Source organism: Protopterus annectens, chromosome 12.part0, assembly GCF_019279795.1.
Source record: "Protopterus annectens isolate FY-2018-M chromosome 12.part0, PAN1.0, whole genome shotgun sequence".
NCBI classification, from domain to species: Eukaryota; Metazoa; Chordata; order Ceratodontiformes; family Protopteridae; genus Protopterus; species Protopterus annectens.
Genome location: NC_056746.1, coordinates 348718293 through 348732329, shown reverse-complemented (window position 1 = coordinate 348732329; position 14037 = coordinate 348718293). Strand labels below are relative to the sequence as shown.

General features: G+C 45.2%; 1 protein-coding gene across 4 annotated transcripts in view; it reads right to left on the bottom strand.

Moving 5' to 3' along the window:
- Positions 1 to 14037, bottom strand: part of LOC122816558 (katanin interacting protein) — a 3576055-nt gene that overhangs the window by 845877 nt on the left and 2716141 nt on the right. The window lies entirely within an intron of this gene.

Here is a 14037-nt window from a genome sequence, read left to right as displayed (position 1 = left end):
CTCAAGTGTGTTAGCTTGCACTGCACTTGAATTGGTTTTAGTGCTAAACCTGCTTTTCTGTAAAAAAAAAAAAAAAATAAAAATAAAAATTCTAAGCTTGTTTCCTGCCTTTCCTGTAACTAGTCTAGTCCAAATACAGATTTGCCGTATCCAGGACTGTTTGTAAGCTTCCCCCAAGCCTTTCTGTGTTGGAAGGAAGCCTTCTAGCTTATCAGTGGGAGTGGTAAGCACTAAGTAGCCTATCTACCAAAAGACGAGTGGTTTCTGGCCCAGAAATTGTAGTTTATTGGCCGTTTGGGCAGTTTATTCCATCTCTTTCAACTTTCTGATTTAAAAGCCTGTATTTGAGCTTGTTTCCTGCCTTTCCTGTAACTAGTCTAGTCCAGATACAAAGTTGCTGTATCCAGGACTGTTTGTAAGCTTCTGAGCCCCCCAAGCTTTTCTGTGTTGGTTGGAAGCCTTCGAGCTTATCAGTGGGAGTGGTAAGCACTAAGTAGCCTATCTATCACAAGAGGAGTGGTTTCTGGCCCAGAAATTGTAGTTATTGGCCGTTTCGGCAGTTTTTCCATCTCTTTCAGCTATTCTGGTTTAAAGGCCCACATTTGAGCTTGTTTCCCACTTCTCCTGTAACTAATCTTGTCCAGTTACAGATTTGCTGTATCCAAGACTGTTTGTAAGCTTCTGAGCCCCCCAAGTCTTTCTGTGTTAAAGGGAAGCCTTCTAGCTTATCAGTGGGAGTGATAAGCACTAAGTATCTATCTACCACAAGAGGAGTTGTTTCAGGCCCAGAAATTGTAATTTATTGGATGTTTGGGCAGTTTTTCCTTTCAACTTTCTGGTTTAAAAGTCTGCATTTGCACTTGTTTCCCACCATTCCTGTAACTCGTCTAGTCCAGATACAGATTTGCTGTAGCCAGAACTGTTTGTAAGCTTCTGAGCTGCACAAGCCTTTCTGTGTTGGAGGGAAGCCTTCTAGCTTGTCAGTTGGAGTGGTAAGCACTAGATAGCCTATCTACCACAAGAGGAGTTGTTTCTGGCCCAGAAATTGTAGTTTACTGCCCGTTTTGGGCAGTTTTTCCATCTCTTTCAACTCTCTGGTTTAAAAGCCTGTGTTTGCGCTTGTTTCCCACCTTTCTTGTAACTAGTCTAGTCCAGATACAGACTTGCTGTATCCTGGACTGTTTGTAAGCTTCTAAGTGGTGCCAGAGTCTGCTCTTCAATTTTTCCACAGATCTACTAGTTCTCTCCTCTCCTGCACTTACACTAGCTTATTAGTTTAGCACTTTACCAGACTTCTTATAGCAATTACTGTAGCACACAAAAGTGCTACCAGCACTAAATGTTCTACAAGGAAACAGATCCAGTACTGATTATTAATGCCCACCCCTCTAGACATGTCTAAAGATCACTTCCCTGTGCTTTCTACTATTAACCTGGTAAACTTGGGCATCCTGAGGCAGTGTAGCAACTGCCTCATGTACACCGACAACCCTCTCCTCTTACCTCCCAACACTCAGACTTGCAAGAGATGCAGTTAATATCCAAATTGGAAGCCATGAACTCTCCAGCCAAGACTGGAATAGCTGGTCAAGAGGAGAAGGTCAACACTTACACCACACCACATGGAACACATAGCCCTCAAGAACACACACCAGCACTGTGTTCACATAAAAACACAAACCACAAACCCACCTTCATGGAAGCTCTCAATAAAAATCTACCCAAACAGCAGAGACCTCCAAGACTGAAATGCACTCTACCACCACAACACTAATCACAAGACACATAACTCTCCTAAACAGTGTGCCACTCAACCAAAGCTCCTAAGGCAAAACACCATGTCCAACACACTAGTCATAGGTGACTCGATAGTGAGACACACTGATGTCCCACTCACTAGGTTGAATAAGGAGAAAGTAACAGTCAGCTGCCTGTCAGGTGCCAGGATCCACCACATAACGCATGCACTCAGGTCCCTCAACAACAGGTACAAATATGACTCTGTCACTGTACATGCGGGTGTGAATGACCTGAGACGTACCTCCCTGGACTACATGAAAAGGGACATGGAGGAGCTCTCGGATTATGTAGCCTAGGTGGGTATGACCCTAGCCCTGAGCAGCATCCCATCATCACCCAGAATAATACCACAGTACAAGCAGAAAATGATTGATTTCAACAACTGGCTAAGTTTCTGGTGTCATTCTAAGGGGATCCAGTATCTGTCTGCCTGGATGACTGACAGACCTCAATGCTTTGCCAGAGATAGCCTGCATCTGTCACCCCTAGGCTTCTGGATATTGGCCAAGGTTCTTGCCACCCCTATAGTGCCTTTTTTTAGGCGGTGTTCCAAAGACCAAATTACCACCGTAACAGCTACACAAAAATGCAATCTGATGGTCATGCTGCTCAGCGCTAATAGTCTAAATCTCAAAATGCACTTGCTCGAACCACTCTTTAAAATGGAGAACATCGACATTTGTGCTGTAACAGAGACCTGGTTCAAGACAGCACAAAGCACCCCTGCACTACCAGGCTATAACTCATTCCACAACTTTTGGCCCTAGAACTTGGACCGAAGCTCCAAAGGTAGTGGTGTTTCCAGATTCATAAAGGATGCGCACACCTCCAGACTGGTAGCCCAACATAATGCATCAGAGATACTTCAGGTGCAGCTAACATTGGGTAAGACAGCGATTCAGGTCGTAGCCTGCTACAGATCCCCAACCATGTCCCAAGACTCACACTCCACGTTCCTAAGCACCCTGGAGAATATTAAGGTCCAACCTAACACTCTCAAACTGGGTGACTTCAACTACCCCTCCATTAACTGGGAAAACTACTCATGTACCAATACACTTGCCCAACGTTTCCTGGAATTCATTAATTCCAATGCCCTGGAGCAGTTCATTCTTACCCACACTAGAGGTAGCAACATCCTTGACCTGGTCATTACCAACATGGGCGACCATTGCTCTTCACCAATAGTCAAGTCCTCCCTGTTTAGATCCGACCACAAACTAATCACCTTGGAAATCCACATCCCTCCCACCCACCTCGAAAAGGTAACCACCACTTAAAATTTCTCCAAAGCTAACTTTGGGCTCCTAAAAACAGAAGTGGCCAACTTCACGGCACCCATGCAAATGGAGAATAGTTGCATGACTGCCGAATCATACACCAATGCACTATACAAACACGTACACAAGTAAATGGATCTCGCCATACTCAACACACTCCAAAAAAAGGAAGCCAATCTGGTGGTCCCCTACCAAAAACAAACTCCATAACAGAAGGAGGAAACTGATGCAGAATAAGATGAAGTCGGACTGGAAAAACTCCCTTATCAGCCTCAACAGAATGTTGAGATCCCTCATCAAATCCTCCAAAGCTAGCTATGAAAACAGAATTGCAGCAGAAAGTAAAGACAACCACAAGGCCTTCCATAGTTATGTAAAGAATCTCCATGGCAATACCCAGATTTGCTCTGAGCTACTGCACAATGGTACCTCCTATACTGAGCCAAAAGATATTGCCAATATACTGGCCGACAGTCAGTGCCAACTTTATCCCTCTCACCCCCAAAGGACAAATCACAACATCAGTAGATTGCAAGATACCCAGTATTACTGCTGCACAGGTTAAAACAGCACTATCCAAGGCCAAGAATCTACATTAACTACAGAGTGAACTGGCACCTCACCTGTGTGCCTTGTTCAATCACATCCTCACCTCAGGCTTTGTCCCTACCAAATGGCGCACTGCTACAGTTATCCCTCTCCACAAAGGAGGAGGGACCACAGACCCTGGGAACTATCGCCCCATTAGCCTGACGGGTCCGATATGCAAAGCTATGGAATGCATCATGAACCTAACAAACAAGGATACAGGGAATCTCCAAACTCTGCATCCCTCACAGTTTGGTTTTGTGAAGGGTAGATCATGCCTGCTCAACTTGATCGACTTCTTTGAGTCAGTCATTAGAGCTGTGTATGAAGGCAAGGTGGTTCCTATAGCCTACCTTGATCTGCCCAAGGCCTTTGATACCTTCCCCACTCAGGAATCATAGAAAAACTCACTAAGCATCAACCCCTATATCACTAGGTGGGTTGCAAATTGGCTCACAGATTCAACCCACAGTGTGAAAGTAGCTGACTCCAAGTTAGACTGCCGACTAGTCACGAGTGGAGTCTCACAGTGTTCGGTCCTGGCTCCTCTCCTGTTTGGTATCTACTTCTCTGTAGTCCAGGCTAATATGAAGGGACTCTGGCTGACAAAGTTCGCAGACGACTGCAAGTTGGGAGCTATTATTAACTCCCCAAGTGATGTTGACATCCTACAGAATGTCCTCACTGAGACCAATGACTGGTGTCAGAAGCACAGCTTTAAGCACAATGCCACAAAATGTGTTTTCATCCCCTTTGGGAAAAACCCAGTTCCCATGAATTATCACATAGATGGTAGTCCACTGAACACAAAAGGCGTTATAAGAGATCTGGGAACACAGGTTGACAGCAACCTCTCTTTTGATCACCACATTGCCACTGTGGTCCTTCTATGTACACAAAACAGTGTAAGAAACTTCTCTGTGTGGAAGATTTTCAGTCCATATATCTCTAGTTAATCACTGTATATTAATTAGATCAGACAACAGTAGCAGAAGTAGTGAACTTAAACTCGTCTTAAGTAAAAATAAATAAATAAATAATAAAAAATATATAATTGTACAGAATTACTAAGTATTTGAAAGTAATCCAAGCAAGGCAGGCAGTCTGTTTCCAGTCGAAAACCCTTTATTAAGTACCCAGACTAGCGATCCAAGTAAAACAAAAATAGAGTAATGGAACTGGAGACAGACTGCCTTGCCTTGCTTGGATTACTTTCGAACACTTAGTAATTCTGTACAATTGTATATTTATTTATTTATTTTTTTACTTATGATGAGTTTAAGTTCACTACTTCTACTACTAATTGTCTGATCTGATTAATATACAGTGATTAATAAGAAGTTATGTACTTACCATACCGTTCCATGTTAGTTGTCTTCTTCTTGCCTCCTTTCTTGCTGGATGGGTTCGGAGCCGAACCTCGGCTCCAACTTGGCCGAATACTAAAGCTCGAGAGCTATTTTTACCGGCTTGAGGCTATCCTATGTCCCATAATGCTAGTCAAAATATACCCAGATCTCGTTTGCTAGCTAACACTATGGACAGACATGTCCCACCACTAGAAAAAGATAAAACTAAGAGCTATGTAGAACTATAAACCCTACAGTCTGTCTGTCACCAGGGCTACCAAAAGGGAAGAAGAGCTCTAGCTGAAGGGATAATCCTGGTGACAAGGAAAGTCTCACTCAATACTCTAGGTCTTTCCAGGCTAGGGGGATGGAGGGTGGGACGCAAGAAAGAAGGCGAGAAGAACTAACATGGAACGTTATGGTAAGTACATAACCTCTTAATGTTAAGTTGTCAATTTCGCCTTCATTTTTGCTGGATGGGACCGCGTCCCTAGCACCTTCGTCCCGGGTGGCTCAATGGAACAGACTCTTGAGTACAGTGGAACCAAAATCAGCCCTATTTCTGGAGGCAATATCCAGTTTGTAATGAGAGATGAAAGTATGAGGAGAGGCCCATGTGGCCGCTGCACAAATAGAATCCATAGGTAATCTCACTTGAAAAGCAACTGAGGAAGCTAATGCTCTAGTTGAATGAGCTCTAGGCTTGGAAGGGAGCTCCTTATGCCCCAATTGATAGGTTAAAGAGATGAGAAGTCAACCATCTGGACAAGGTCACTTTAGAAACCGGAAGGCCCTGCTTCCCTTCGGCGTAAGATAAGATGAGTTGCTCTGATTTTCTCGTTAGCTTGGTTCTATCCAGATAGAAACGTAGTTGCCTATGGACATCCAAACAATGTAATCTTCTCTCAGTTCTATCAGTGTAATTTGGAAAGAAAACTGGGAGATCAATGGTCTGATCAGATATTTTTCTGAGAGTACCTTAGGTAAGAAGGATGGATTTGTCCTAAAAGCTACTCTATCTTTATGAAAAACAAGATAAGGGGGGAGCACAGATAGTGCTTGTAGTTCCGAAACCCTTCTCGCTGAGGTAATAGCTACCAAGAAAAGTGTTTTCCACGAGAGCAGTTTTAACGAGCAGGAGGCAGAAGGCTCAAAAGGAGGTAGAATTAATGACGACAGTACCAAATTTAGATCCCACGGTGGAGGAGGGTCTTTGACTGGGGGCCTAAGTAATAGGGTACCCTTCAGAAAGGCTTTGCAGAGCTTGTGGGACATAATACTAGACTGTGACAAGCCAACATGGAAATTTGCAATAGCCGCCAACCGGACTTTGATAGTGGCTGAAGAAGAACCTTTTTGAAAGAGTTCTGCTAGAAAATCTAGAACTGTTTGGACAGGGGCAGTAAAGGGATCAACTTGGTTCTTTTCTGCCCAAATAGAGAAACGTTTCCATTTACTTGCGTACGTCCTTCTGGTGTTAGACTTGTGAGAGGCAAGGATAATCTGACGTACTGACGGAGAAATTAAGGGAAGTCTGGCTAGGGTTGGAAGTGGAGCAACCAAGCTGTGAGACAGAAAGATGACAGGGATTGGTGCAGCCTGCCTGATTGATGGGTCAGAAGGTCTGGCACAGGGTCCAGATGCCAGTGCTACTCCAGTAGATGACGTTGTAGGAACGGAAACCAGACTTGTAGGGCCAGTAAGGGGCAATGAGGATTATCCTGGATCTCAAGGCAGTTGCTTTCTGGACTAACAGAGTGATTAAGGGAAAGGGGGGGGGGGCATAAAGGAGACCCCTGGGCCAATCGTGGACTAGAGCGTCTCTGGGAGAGAGGCCCGGAAGAGAGTGAAGAAGTCTTGACACTTGCTGTTTTGAGGGGTTGCGAAAAGGTCACAGCAAGGCTGACCCCACTTTCTGAAGATTTGGTCCACTACTAGTTGGTTGAGAGACCACTCGTAGGGCATGTGAATGTCCCTGCTCAGCCTGTCTGCTATAACATTGGACTTCCCGGGAATGTGTTTTGCTACCAGAAAACCACTGAGAAGAGATTGCCCATTGCCAGAGTCTGAGAGCTTCCCGACAAAGAGGGTAGGACCTGGTTCCGCCCTGTTTGTTGCTGTACCATACTACAAACATATTGTCTGTCTGTATTGCAATCGTCCCAGTGGGAAGAGAGTTCTGGAGAGCCTGCAACGCCAACAGCACTGCTCTCATCTCCAGGACATTGATGTGCAAGTGGCACTCGAAGGGTTGCCATGTGCCCTGGACTGTCCTGCCCTGAAAATGCCCCCCCCACCCGATCAGGGAGGCGTCCATTGTCATGGTGGCAACCGGAGGGGGGAGAACAACCGGTCTGCCTTGAAGCACCTGAGGTGAGCCCATCCACCAAGATAGGTGTCGTTTGAAAGACTGAGTGATGAGAATATTGTGTGACATGGGAAGCTGCTGAAAGGACCATTGGGAAAAAAGCATCCAACTTGCCGAAAGCGCTAACTTTTACTGGAACATTAAATTTGTGGATTTATCAGCTTTCTCTCATTGCGTTTTGTTTCACCTTTTCGTATTTTACAGTGGTTTGTGAGTTTTCCGTTTTGTCTATAGAGCACATCCAATTGTCCTGACCCAGAAAGGGAAGAGACTGTAGCGTGACCATCCGGAATTTTGTTCTTCGAACCGATTTGTTCAGTCTCCAGTCCCCTGTCTTTTGGTACCAAAAATAATTTGGAGTAGATTCCGGATCCTTGTTGGTCTGACCGGGACTGGTTGGATGGCTCTTTTTAAAAGCAGCTTTGAAATTTCTAGTGCTGCTTGGTCTCTCAGACCGGGTGGAATGTCTGGAAGAGGTCCTTTTGGTTGATGTGGGTTGTGGATAAAGGGGAATTTGTAGCCCTCGGATATGATCGACCGTACCCATCTGTCCTGCGTAAGGGAGCACCAGGCTTCTGGGTACAGCGAAAGTCTTCCCCCGACTGCCTCCGAAGGTGGACAGTCGGGCAGCTCCTCAGGGGTGCTGAAAGGGTTTGTCAGAGAAAGATTCTCTGCTACCCTGATTCTGTGGACCCCTCCTGCCCCTAGGGCGGTGTCTGTTGTTGTTCCCTCCTCTGCCTCTAGAGGGAAGCTCACCATGTGCATCCGGCAGAACTCCCTGAGGTTTGCGGAACCACATTTTCCCGCCCTTTTGACCCTTAGGATACGGTCTAGAAGGGGTGGAAAAACAGACTCCCACGGCAGAGAGAGTCTTGCCTTCTTGTTCGCACCTGGTTAAGGTATCCTTCACTTGAGGTCCAAAAAGAGCAGAACCATCAAAGGGGGTGTTAGTGAATGACGCCTTGAAGGGGTCAGCAAAATTGCAGAGCCGCATCCAGGCATGTCTCCTTAGAGCAACACCCGTCCCTGCAGCTCTACTCGCTCCATCGGCTGCATAAGAGATGAGCCATATGGAAGAGTTGACGAAAGAGTTCAGGGTCCCTAGCTGGGAGTTGATCTTTTCCTGAGACCTCACAGCTGCTGGGTCCTGCAATGTTTCACCCAGTTCCTTGAGAAGGTCCCTCTGAAGTCGGGTGAAATGGCATAAATAATTCAGCGACCGCATAGCAAAGGTCGCTGAGGAAAACATCCCCTTGCCGTACCTATCCATAGTCCTAGATTCCTTATTAGGAGGATGGACAGGTACTGAAGGGTCAGCCAACTCCTTCTTAGTGGCTGCCGCCACCACCATGGCATCCACGGGGACACCCTTGGAAAGAAACTGCTTATCTGTGGGAACATTAATAAATTTAGTGGGCCTCCGGGGAGTTGGTTCCATAGTATCCGGAGCCGTCCACACCTTCCGAGCCACCACTTCCATAAGTGGGTCGAAAGGCGGGGACACCCAGGAGGTAGAAGGGTGAGAACCGAAGGCATCCAGGTACACCGACTCGTCCTCGGATGGGTTAAGGGCAGACCAGTTCCCCCTCTGTTTGAGGATCTCTAAGATGTCAGAAAAGGAGACATCCTCAGAGGAGGACCTTGGGGACCCTTCCGAATCATCCAGGTCGGTGTCAGACGTCACTGGCTCAGGAGAATCAACATGTTTCCTCTTATATGTCCTCTTCCGAGGGGGCTCCCCCGCAGGGTCAGGGGAGGCCTCAGAAGAGGAAGAAAGGCCCAATGGGGCAGCCTGGAGCATCAGTTCTCCTTGCTTGGGGTCGGGAGGGTAGGCAGGGGCCAAAGCAGGCACCGTGGAGGGAGGGGCCGAGGAGGCTGACCGTGGTGCCAGTATTGGAGCCAGCACGCTCCTCATCACCTCAAAGGCGCTCCTGTCAGGCAGGGAAGAAGGACCCAACTCCGAGGAGATGAGAACTCCCTCCGGCACCTTGAGGGACAGCTCCAAGGCCGATGTCGGGGCCGAACTCACCTGCGCCGAGGCTCCGAGAGGGAGAGTGGGGTCGGACAAGGGTCCGATGCCACTCGCCCCCTCGGAGCCGACGAGGGAGTCTCAGCATCCAGATCCCTCCAAGGACGGAGCCATGGACGGGATCGGAGCAGATGAAGGAACCGACAACAGGGGGATCGGTTCCGATGCCCCCACAGTACTCACCTTGACGACCTCCGGCTCCGAACTCAGCAGAGTAGTCGGAGGAGGAACTTGAGCGGGTGTAGGGGTAGCCCCTGTCTGTTGAGACGGGCTATGTAGCAACTGGGCCAGTGCCTGCGACTTTAAAAGCCGGCTGACTAACCTCTCGAGGTCATGGTCCGAAAGCCTGGAAGACCTAGAGGAATGAGATCTATGGCTCTGCTCCAACAAGAGTGGAGACTTCGGAGACGATGTAACTGACCCAAGAGACGGAGACCTGGAGCGCTTTCTGCTCAGGGATGGCTCCAACACTAAAGTCGGAGCCGACTGAGGTCTAGATGCCTCAGTTCCGGCCGGAACCGACGAGGCAGCAAGAGCACCGCTCGGCACCGGATCTGAACATGGAGCCGAAGATTTGGCGGGCTTTGAAGGTTTCCCAGCCATGGTCATAGCCGGGGAATCTTCAGGCTTTAACAAGCCTCTAAGAATGAGTTTGTTTCTGCGCTCCTGCTGGACTCTAGGGCTAAAAGCATGGCAGATGGAACAAGAGTCCTGCAGATGCAGAGGGCCCAAACAATATACACAAGAAGTGTGACTGTCTGTCAGAGACATCTTCTGACAGCACGAGTCACATTTCTTGAAACCCGATACCTTAGTATCCTTAGACATACTGTAAAACAATACACAATACACTAAATTATAATAACAATTACTATAAGGAGGAACTACCACTAAGCAGAGGGACAGAATTCCACACACACACAGAACAACCAAGGGAAACTGTACTACTAAGGGGAGGGTCAGAGGCCCAACCACCTTAAGGATGGAGAAAAAGGGAGATTAGCAACTAAAAAAAGGAGGAAAGACTAGTCGCTAACTTCACTAATACTAAAGGGACAAAAAAGGATAAAAGACTGAATAAAAACTACCTCAAAAGTTATTAATAAAAATATACGACCTGGAGCCGGTGAAAACGCAACCTCGTAGCTAAGCGGTAAACAAGATCTGGGTATATTTCGCTTAGCATTATGGGACATAGGATAGCCTCGAGCCGGTAAGAATAGCTCTCGAGCTTTAGCATTCGGCCGAGTTGAAGCCGAGGTTTGGCTCTGAACCCGTCCAGCAAGAATGAAGGCGAGATTGACAACTTAACATCTAGAGATATATGGACTGAAAATCTTCCACACAGAAAAGTTTCTTACACTGTTTTGTTTTTGGACCCACACTTGTTTAGTGGGTTGTTTTGAGACTTCGGGGATACCACAGAGATTACTTGTTTTTAAAGTCCTTCTATGTGGCACATCTCATTACTACGGGTTTTGCATTCAGGAAGAAAGAGGTCATTGTCTCCCTCTACTCTTCCCTCATTAGAGCAATCATCGAGTCCAATACCCCATTTGGCATGTACCTCACTAGACACCTGCAACAAGTACCTCACAAAGAGGATCCTAGTCTTTAAACACTTGTCCTATATGGACATACTCCAAAAACTCCAACGATTCTCTGTCTCATATCGCCTACGTAGAGGCGATCTCTGCTTGACTTACAAAGCCATGTCTGACCCAGCTCTGTTAGAAATGCTACATCTAAATAAATCCCAGTCCTTCCGCACCAAACGCTCCAGAGACCTCAACCTCATTACCACAATCAACAGAACATACTGGAGGGATAGGTTCATAACTCGGAGACTACCTATGCTATGGAATGGACTTCCCGTACATGTCAAGCAGAGCACCTCGCTGACCCTCAATAGAAATCTTGATGAGTGGATGGGAAATAGAAAATTCACCCCGGGGATAACTCCAGTGACTCTACTCGATACATGCACTGGGAGCTAAGGTCGGGTGGCACGATGCCAGGCTAATCTTATGGCTAGGCTTGTAAAGACCCCAGGGCCATTAGCCTAGTACACACCTATGACTCTATTACATTCTCAGAAACATGTTCTGAATTACCTTTCTCTCATCCCCATTATACTTGCAGCATTTGCAATATACCAGTTTGTTTGGGATATATATATATATATATATATATATATATATATATATATATATATATATACCCAGTGGGAAGACTTCCATGCAAAAAAATCAGAAACCTTCTGGACTTTGCTACATACTTCAATGTCACAGTGTTATACCAGAATGTTAGCCTATTAACTCAAGGGGCCTTTTAAGCCTACATGATTTCTTTACGTTTTTCCTTTGTAAATTGTCATTCCATTCTCCTTCCCCAATCTTTTCAAACCTCATGTGATTGAGTTTTATAGTTATCATGCAATATTTTATACAGCTAACTGATTATCTCCTTTTAAAACAGCAGTTTCAGTTATAGAGTAAACTAAAAACTTTACCAATTCTGTTCTTTCACCAAGCACTCCCTTTTGCCTTTCTCTTTTCCTATCCTTTATCAATCCCTGGTAGGCAAGGGAGTCTCTAACCCATAGTTCAAACTTCTGTTTAGCTTCCTTATATTCTATTACCATTCCCTCCAAAGTTATACGCTCCAGGTACCTTGATTCCTTTGCTAATTTCCTCTTGTAAATTCCAATACACTCTTGCCTATTTTCTATAGTCTTGCTTTCAGCCATACCTATTGATAAAATCTTCTTTGCCATTCCTGCACTGGATTGGTTCTAAGAATATTTTCTGCTATTTTATAAATATAATACTCTGTACAGGTATTGCTATTTTCCATAAGGACATGCATACACACAACTTTGTGTCTTGTTTATGTGACTGGACACTGTTTCAAAGTTTGAGTGGAAAAATGATTTAAGTGTACTAGGCACTGGGAAACTCAAACAGTTATTAAATGGTCTTAAAAAACAGTAAGTAAAAATGGATTTGATTGTTTTGCATCCTCAAATAAAAATGCACACACCAGAAATGTATAACGAGGATGGTGTCTATCACCACAGCTGACGGAAGTTTTTCTAAAAGTCTTGAGGTTATGTTTGCTGTGGGCTGCTTAGACATGTACCTTTCTAAAGGGATAGTCATCTCTTCTATGGAAGAAGACAGAAATGAAAAAATGGGGATGGTAATAAGAGAAGACAGGATATGAAACATGCCAGCTGATGCCATTTAAACTGACTATCCCAGGATGAACATGTGATAGGTCAGTCTGTCTACCATAGTAGACAATAAGGTGGTCCACAATACAAATATATGCTAGGAATAAGGGTAGCTGCCCAAATAAGTCATTGCAAGGGCTAGAAATAAGCTTCCCAATCAGACATTGCATTATGAGGTAAATCCTGTCACTTGTAAGCTTATGCACATTTTTACTTGAAATCTGACCTGATATGACTGACTGGCTCACTAAATATATGGTTGTTGTCATTTTCACCTATTCACCGTGTGTATTGGGTTACTGTGGATGGAGACTGCACTGCTGCTGTGATGTATTTGATGGTAAACTTGCAGAAAAACAAAGGGAGGAAAAATTCTATGCTCTCTTCAAGACAATTTCAGGTGGCAATACTGCTACACACAGGCAAGCTATTGCCTGGGCAGGGCTGGCCTGTACCAAACTGAATTATGGAGAGGGATGATGTTAACATCTAAGGGCCACCAGCAAAGAAGAAATGGGTTAGTTAGTTGGCATTCTCAAATAAAAATATACAAACCAGAAAAAAATGAACATATAAGGCATCTGTCTGTAACCACAGTGGATGGAAGTTCTTCTAACAAATTTGAGGGTATATTTGTGCAGGCTGCTTAAGAGACGCACCTTTCTGAATGGGTAGTCATAAACTCTCTGGCAGAAGACAGGACTGAAATTGTAAAAGTAGGAGAAACAAGGGAGGGCGAGGAAATGTCAAATATATTTTGTCAACTTGGGGATACCCTATATGGGATACTGTGATTCCCCTAAAAGACACTTAAATATTATCTCTGATCTGCCACAATCCCACTGCTGTGCATCAACATCACTACCTTCTCTTCTCCACTGACCCCTTGTCTAATCCACCACAGTATATACACAACCTCCTTACTGTAAACCAGATTCTCTATTAAGCAGCACAAAGACTATCCTTTAGTTGCAGGATTATTACAAATGTATACCTCAAGGCATTTAGTATTGCAGAGGTCCATTCACACACTCAAACTACCCTATACTTTTATCAATCCCTTCTGAACCATTCCAGTTAGCAAATAAATAAATAAGTAAATAAAAAAAATAACATAAAATAAACAGAATCAGGGACCCTTACAATGATTAAGAAAGGCATGGACCCCAACAGAATTAACAGAAATGGCATACTCAGAGAAGGATTACAAAAGGCAGAGCATCCAACACAGAAATAACATACACTGGTGAGTGTCTTCCCATGTACAATTAGCAGCACAGGGTCTGGAGGGGCTGAGTGTAGGGAGATAGGCTTGGATGGTTGATGTCAGCTCAACCATCCTGGAATGAGAGAGGTGGCTATAACAACCACATTGGCAATACATGTTG